Source organism: Papio anubis, chromosome 5 (genome assembly GCF_008728515.1).
Source record: "Papio anubis isolate 15944 chromosome 5, Panubis1.0, whole genome shotgun sequence".
In the NCBI taxonomy this organism is placed as follows: Eukaryota; Metazoa; Chordata; class Mammalia; order Primates; family Cercopithecidae; genus Papio; species Papio anubis.
In genome coordinates, this window is record NC_044980.1 from 42,051,670 (window position 1) to 42,058,725 (window position 7,056).

Genomic DNA, 7,056 nt, shown 5'->3' on the forward strand with positions numbered 1-7,056 from the left:
AGATGAAAAATATATTAATCCTAATGTCTGGTCCAAAGAAGAAAACCAAGGGAAACTCCAAGTCCCTCTGATCCACATCAAGCTAAAAACCCCAGGAGAAGTAGTAAGAAGGAAGCAATACCCTATTCCCCTAGAAGGTAGGATAGGGTTGAAATCTATAATCAAAGGCCTTCTTAAGGACAGGCTTCTTGAGCCCTGTATGTCCCCTTATAACACCTCAATACTGTCAGTCAAGAAATCAGATGGGTCATACTGGCTAGTACAGGACCTTGGAGCTATCAACCAAATAGTCCAGACTACCCCACCCTGTTGTCCCCAGTCCTTACGCCATTCTTAGCAAGATTCCATATAATCATCAATGGTTTACTGTAATAGATTTGAAGGATGCTTTTTTGGGCATGTCCCCTGCAGATAGCTGAGATATATTTGCTTTTGAGTGAGAGGATCCCCACTCAGAGCAGAAACAACAATATCAATGGACAGTCTTGCCCCAAGGGTTCACAGACTCCCCTAATGTTTTTGTCCAAATTTTAAAACAAGTACTAGAAAAAGTTGTCATCCCAGAGCAAATATGCCTTCTTCAGTAAGTGGACGACATTCTTATATCTGGTGAAGATATAGAGAAGGTAACTGACTTCTCTACACATATGCTTAACCATCTGCAGTTTGAGGGGCTACAAGTCTCAAAAAGAAAGCTTCAGTATGTAGAACCTGAAGTTAAATATTTAGGCCACTAATAAATGCAGGCAAGCGAAGAACAGGGCCTGAACGAATCAAGGGAATCGTGTCTCAACGATACCTTTGCCTCAAACAAACAAGAACTCAGGAAATTTTTAGGGTTAGTTGGATACCGCCACTTATGAATTGACTCATATGCACTGAACAGTAAACTGTTATATCAAAAACTTGCCCAGGAGAAGCCTAACCGTATCCTGTGAACTTCTGAGGAAGTTGGTCAAGTCGAGAAGCTGAAGGAAAGGCTCATAACTGCCCCTGTTTTAGGGTTACTCTCCCTGGAAAAGCCATTCCACCTTTTTGTTAATGTGTACAGTGGGGTAGCTTTAGGAGTGCTGACTCAAGAACACAGAAGCCGCCAGCAGTCTGTAGCCTTCCTATTGAAGGTCTTAGACCCAGTCATTTGCGGATGGCCTCAATGCAGCCAGTCCATCGTGGCTATGGCAATACTAGTCGAGGAAAGCAGAAAGTTAACCTTTGGAACAAAATTGACAGTAAGCATGCCTCACTAAGTTAGAACTATCTTAAACCAGAGAGCATGGAGATGGCTTACTGCATCGAGAAACTTAAAGCATGAGGCCATTCTGTTAGAAAAGGATGATTTAACATTGACTACCCATAATTCACTCAACCCAGCAGGTTTCCTAACAGGGAATCCAAATCTAAGGAGGGAACACACATGTTTAGATTTAATTGATTACCACACAAAGGTTCAACCAGACCTAGGAAAAACCCCCTTCCGGGCTGGATGGCACGTATTCATAGATGGTTCCTCCCAGGTGATTGAGGGAAAAAGACACAGTAGGTATTCAGTGTTTGACGGAGAAACTCTCATAGAAATAGAGTCAGGAAAATTGCCCAACAGTTGGTCTGCTCAAACGGGTGAGCTGTTTGCACTCAGCCAAGCCTTAAAGTACTTACAGGACCAGGAAAGAACTATCTATACAGATTCCAGGTATGCCTTTGGAGTCGCCCATATGTTTCGGAAAATATGAACTGAACGAGGTCTCATTAATAGTAAAGGTCAAGACCTTGTTCACAAGGAGCTGATCACCCAAGTGTTGAATAATCTTCCGTTGCTGGAAGAAATAGCTATTGTCCATGTTCCCAGACAGCAGAAAACAATTTCTTTTGAAAGTCAAGGAAGCAATCTAGCAGATCAGGTAGCCAAGCAGGCTGCTGTGTCTTCTGAATGCATATTTTCCACTTAACTTCCTACCTCCCTCCTCCTACCATAATCCCCATTTTCTCTTCCACCAGAAAAGAGAAACTAATAAAAATAGGCACTAAAGAGAATTCAGAAGGAAAGTGGATATGGCCAGACCAGAGAGAAATGTTGTCTAAACCCCTTATGAGGGAAGTCTTATCCCAACTACATCAGGGGACCCACTGGGGGCCCCAGGCCACGTGTGATGCCGTTCTCAGAGTTTATGGTTGTATGGGAATTTATACCCTGGCCAAACAGGTTACAGACAGTTGCTTAGTATGTAAGAAAACTAATAGACATACTATAAAAATATTACCTCTCGGGGGAAGGAATCCAGGTTTAAGGCCATTCCAAAGTATCCAAGTTGATTACACAGAAATGCCTCCAACAGGTTGTCTAAAATATTTACTAGTGACAGTAGACCACCTCACTCACTGGGTCAAAGCTATCCCCTTTTCAAATGCAACAGTCAATAATGTAGTTACGGCCCTAATTGAAAATATAGTACCCAGGTTTGGACTAAGAGAAAATATTGACTCAGACAATGGAACTCATTTCACCACACACATTATTAAAAAGCTATCCCAAACATTAGATGTTAGTTGGGAACACCATACTCCCTGACACACACCCTCATTAGGGAGAGTAGAAAGAATGAATCAGACTCTAAAGAACCACTTGAACAAATTAGTCTTAGAGACTCGATTGCCATGGACCAAGTGTCTTCCTATTGCCCTACTGAGAATTCAAACTGCACCACAGAAAGACATTGGTCTTCCTCTTTATGAGATGCTCTACGGATTACCTTATTTGCACTCCACTGCTGATATTCCTACCTTTGAAACAAAAGATCAATTCCTTAAAAATTATATGCTTGGTCTATCTTCTACTTTCTCTTCTCTTAAAACTAAAGGTCTATTAGCACAGGTGCTGCCCTTGGAGTTCCTGGTGCATCAACATCAGCCTGGGATCACGTCCTCATCAAGAGCCAGAAAAAGGAGATGCTTGAGCCAGTCTGGGAAGGTCCTTACTTAGTGCTCCTAACTACTGAAAGTGCAGTCCACACAGCAGAGAGAGGATGGAGTCCCCACACCCCAGTCAAGAAAGAGCTGCCCCCTCCAGAGTAGTGGCTACTCTGGAGTCCCAGGGGAAAACCCTACCAAACTAAAGCTAAGAAGAATTTAACTCTCTTTCATCTATTCTATTACACTTTCTTCTTTCCTTGCTCTATTGCTGATCATCTAGTTATTAACATAAGTCAATTTCACCTCAAACTATTGCATTTGATGCTTGCCTTGTTATACCATGTGGGAATTTGTCAAGTCAAAGGCAGCTTTCTACTTCAGAAAAGTACCTCTGTCCCTTCTGGCTCTCCTCAGACTGGGCATTAGTGAATTGGGACCATTTAATTTGGGGAGATTTTGATAAAGACCCCAATGGCAACCAGGAGTCTTGCCGCCACTGACGTAGAGCTTTTATGCTCTAAAATAGTATAGTAGTTGGTCCAATATTCTGTGGACCACTAAAGAGCAAGGATGGACTGCCCCTACCAGTTTTTGCAATTCCCTAAAACCATACATTCATTTTACTAAACGGACAGCCCCCGCTAACTGTCAGCTAAACCAGTGCAATCCTGTACAGGTTATTATCTTGAGCCCCCAAGGTTCTTCCCCTTTTCTAAGATGGTTGCCTTCTTTAAGCCGTTTTTATAGTATGGGGGCTAGGTTTCAGGGACAGACCCTATTGGATCTTTGAAATGCATTTATTTGATCACCTGCCACCTGCACCTGCCTCTAAGTCTTTTTCCGAAACCTCTCACAACAGAACCATTGTTCCTCCTCCATCTAACGACAAGGCCAAGGTAGAAGTTAAAGACTTAAAACAAACTTTGGCAATTGAGACGGGATACCAAGATGTAAATGCCTGGTTGGAATGGATCAAATATTCCATCCACATATTAAACAAAAGCAATTGTTATGCTCGTGCACACAGCAGACCAGAGGCCCAGATTGTCCCCTTTCCACTAAGGTGGTCCTCCAGTCGACTGGGCATGGGCTGTATGGTAGCTCTTTTCCAGGATTCTATAGCCTGGGGTAACAAGTCGTGCCAAGCTCTCTCTCTGCTATATCCCGAAGTCCGACACCCTGTAGGTCAGCCCCCGAGGGCCATTCAGCTTCCATCTCCCAACACCAAGTTCACTTGGTGTGTCTCACAATAGGGAGGAAACTTAGCATTCCTTGGAGACCTGAAGGGATGCAGTGAGCTTAAGAATTTTCAAGAGCTTACCAATCAGTTAGCCCTTGTTCATCCCTGGGCAGATGTGTGGTGGTATTGTGGTGGACCTTTACTGGACACTCTGCTGAATAACTGGAGTGGCACTTGTGCTTTAGTCCAATTGGCTATCCCTTTTACCCTGGCATTTCATCAAACAGAGGAAGGGAAAATAAGACTTCATAAAGAGAGAGAAGCCCTTTATGGGTCTTTCGACTCTCACGTCTATTTAGACGCAATTGGAGTACCACGGGGAATACCAGATCAATTTAAAGCCTGAAATCAAATAGCTGCAGGATTTGAGTCAATATTTTGGTGGGTGACAATTAATAAAAATGTAGTTGGATAAACTACACCTACGCCAACAGCGATTTATTAACTACACTAGAGATGCTGTTAAAGGAATAGCTGAGCAATTAGGGGCTACTAGCCAAGATGGCTTGGGAAAATAGGATAGCCTTAGACATATTAGCAGAAATGGGAGGAGTTTGCATCATGATTAAAACTCAATGTTGCACCTTCATCCCAAAAAACGCCACCCCTAATGGAAGTATAACAAAGGCATTGCAAGGTCTGACTGCTCTATCCAATGAGTTAGCCAGCAACTCAGGGGTAAATGACCCCTTTACAGGATGGCTAGAAAAGTGGTTCAGTAAATGGAAAGGAATAATAGCCCCAATTCTCACCTCCCTCATAGTCATAATAGGTGTACTTGTTCTTGTCAGGTGCTGTGTCATATCATGCATCCGTGAGTTGGTGCAGAGGCTCATAGAAACGGTACTTACTAAAGCCTTCCTTAACAATCTCCACCTCATCCAGAAAAGCTTCTTCTTTGGAAAATGAAGCAGAACAACTAAGTCAAGACATGTTAAATAAGTTTGAAGAGAAAGCTGTAAGAAAAATGCAAGAGGAGGAAGTTGTTAAATATGAATTCTAAATTTCTCTTCAAAGAATTAATATGTCGGTATGTTCCATTCTTTGCCTTCTACTTTTAAACATAACTTCCTCATAAAGCAACCTTTTCTGATTACCTACTCCAACCTGACTCATTCTCCACCTTGACTCATTCTGATTCATTCTCCACCCTGACTCATTTCATAACCATTTTTCTCACCCCATCACTCTCTTTATATTAGTCAATTGGTAATAATTTAGCCTGTGCGGTCTAACCCTAGCCAATAGGGGAACAAGACAGCAGTAGGGACCACATGCATCAGGAATAAGAACCACTTTCTCTCCCTTGTTCAAGTGTGCACTCACCATTGCTCCATCTGTAAGGGTGCACCCTTCTATAGAAGTACCTTGCCTTGCTGAGAAGTAAAAAGAAAATTTTGTATTCGAATGCTATTTCTTTTGTGGCACTGAAACTTTATTTAAGATCTTCTGTATGTAATTACTAACCTTTTTGTTCTCCATTGCTTGGCTTCCCAATAATCAATAATCATGCTCACTTTGCTTAATTGAAGATTAATGTGATGAAAAAGATGGTCTGTTCCTTGTAGACATTTCCAGTTGTATATAAGATGGTCATTTTCATGACTGTCTGGCTAATCATTTCCCATTGTGCACTCCTGGAGTTGGAATTATTTGCGATTCCTTTCTAAGGACAAAACTGTATCTTCTTTCTTGTGTTTGTCCTTACTGCCTTTCAGCATATTCCAATATGCCAAGAATTTTAATCTCCTACCCCACCCCAAGTAGATGTTGATCACAATCAGGCAATGTCTCTCTCTCTGTATGTTTATTATCTAGTTACTTTATGTAGGTATGAAATGAGTCATGGGCAATACTGTGGAATGGAAATCATCATTGAATGGTCCTCTTCCCCCAAGTCATTTATGCCACCACTTCACAGTGGTTCCATTTCCAATATATTTTGCCACTTTGCTGCTGAGAATGTGTCTTACTAGATTAGCATGTACAGTAGTTTAAAAAATCTCCCATAACAATAATTGTGTGAATCACAGAATTACCAATGACCTCTTATCAATAGCATTCCTGTTAATGAAACTGAGATGGGGAGAGACATTAACAACTCCGAACCTCACTCATGGTTCCCCACCAAAGCTAAGTATTATGGCTTCTCTCTCTGACCAGACAGAGGCAGAGTTTATTGCAAAGCCATAAGTGTCCTCCTTTGGATGCCCCAAATAGTGTTTCAGTGATTTCCTCTAGCTTGAATTGCTCCTATTTGCTGGGGGAGCTAGGCAGTCCGTATCTGATGGATTTACTATGCGGACAATTACGTGGCCTTTCCACAGCCTTTTATTTGGCACGTACCACATATGAAGCTCAGAAGATACAGTGGGGAACAGGCCAAATGGAGTCCCTTTCCTCAGAGTGCATGGCCTGGCAAAAATCCTTGAATTCAGTATCAACTTTCCTTCACAGGCACGGCTCTGCACCCTCCTCCTCACGGATGCCTAGTCCTGAAACTATCTTGTTTTAGGTTTAGTTAGAAAGCTTTGTCTCAATAGCCCTTTTGTTTGTTTGTTTTATTTTTTTAAGTCAAGGTAGTTTTGAATAAAGGAGACAATATTCGAGTATTTACAAATCGGGTATTTAGAATATTTACACATATACAAGTTCTGGGTGAAATATTCTGCTCCAATTTGTAATCTAGGCACACTTTGCTAGAAAACGTTAAGATTGAATTCAAATCAAGTACAGTATTTCAGAAAGCTTTCAGGTGAAGCCTAGCTCTGGTTGCTAGGCAACCTGACAGACTCCCAAGCTGGGACCAACTCGCCTCCCACACTTGACCATCTCTCCAGTGGTGGGACGCGGAGTACCCATTGGTTCGCATCTCCTCTCACTTAGCCCCAAATGGTCGGAGAATCTCT